This window comes from Helianthus annuus, chromosome 11, assembly GCF_002127325.2.
Source record: "Helianthus annuus cultivar XRQ/B chromosome 11, HanXRQr2.0-SUNRISE, whole genome shotgun sequence".
NCBI lineage: Eukaryota > Viridiplantae > Streptophyta > Magnoliopsida > Asterales > Asteraceae > Helianthus > Helianthus annuus.
In genome coordinates, this window is record NC_035443.2 from 152,975,523 (window position 1) to 152,977,294 (window position 1,772).

Below are 1,772 nucleotides of genomic sequence, written 5' to 3' on the forward strand. Positions count from 1 at the left end.
AGAGATTGAAGTTTATATATTTATCTTAAGCTTCCGCTGTGCATTTATATAATTGTGTGGTTTGACTATATTGTTGCCAACATCGTCACGGTAATCCCCCACCGGGCCCACTGGTGAGACACGTGGAAATCGGGGTGTGACACTTTGGCTAGCAAATCATCTAACTGCGTTCTCAATTCCTTCATCTCTGTTGGTGCCAACCTATAAGGCGCTCTTGCAACGGGTGCTGCTCCAGGGTTGATGTCAATTCTGAATTCTACTTGCCTATCTGGTGGCAAACCAGGTAGTTCCTCAGGAAAGACTTCAGGGTATTCAGAAATGACTGGAATATCTTCAATCTTGGGCTTCTGCTCATCAATAGTCACCTGTGCCATATAAATGACACAACCCTTCTTCAAGCATCTAGATGCCTTGAGCATAGACACTTGCTCAGGCAGCCCATACTGGGTATCTCCCTGAATGGCAAGTGGCTCACCAGACGGAGTCTTGATCACCACTTGCTTCTTGTTGCACACAATCTGGGCTTGGTTATGCGATAACCAATCCATGCCTATCACTATATCGAAACCGGCTAGCTTAAAGGGAAGTAAGGACAAAGGAAAAGAGTGGTTCCTAATGGATATGACACATCCATCTAATACAGTTGATGCGGTTTCTATGGTTCCATCAGCTAATTCCACTTCATACTTCACACTTAAGGTTTTAACAGGCATTTTCAACAACTCACAAAACTTATTATCTACAAAAGATTTATCTGCTAAACAACACTCTTGCGTAAACATCATTAATAAGAAAGGTACCTGTTATGACATTGTCATTCTGGATCGCCTCCTGTGCGTTCATCTGAAAGACCCTGTCATTGGTCTTCTTCCCTTAATCAGCTTTCTTTGCAAGCTTTGGGCAATTTGTCTTAATGTGCCCTTTTTCATTGCAACTATAGCATGTTGCGTCCTTCAGCTTCTTGCAATCTAGAGTCTTATGTTCTGAAGACTTGCAAATCCCACATACCTTTGGCTGAGACTGGGATTTCGACTCAAACCTGCACCTCCCAAAATGGTGGTTCTTACAAACCTTACACTTGGGCTTATCTCCAGATTGATACCCATCCTTCTTAGATCCAGACCCCTTCTTGTGGTCATTGTTTCCCCTGTGCTTCTTGTCTGAGCGTTATGAGTTGTCATCCTCACATTTCCTCTTTTCAGCATCTGTGTTTCTCAGCGATCTCTGCCTGACCGCGTCCAGAGTGAGAGACAGTGCTATATCAGATGCAGATCGAAAAGTAGCTGGTCGAGAGGCCTTCACACTCGACTTGATCTCTAGGGCTAAACCCCCAATGAAATGAGCTATTCTCTTGGGTTCCGGTGTCACCAGATAAGGAACCAATCTTGAAATAGTATTGAAGCTCGTGAGGTAGGCTTGACAATCCAGGTTCTTCATAACCAGAGATAAGAAATCAGCTTCAATCTTTTCGACCTCATGCTGAGGGCAGTAGTTCTCCTTGATCAATGTCACGAACTGTTCCCAAGACATGTTGTACAATGGGATTTTCCCTGTAGCTTGGATCAAAGACCTCCACCAAGCTAATGCCTCACCCTTGAATGACTGAGATATAAATTTTACAACATCCCTATCAGCACACCCGCTGATATCCACCACATTGTCCATCTCATCCAACCAGGTCATGCAATCCACTGCCCCTTTCTCCCCAGTAAAGTCCCGGGGCTTACAAGAAACAAAGTATTTATATGTACAGGACTTGGCACGTGGTGCAT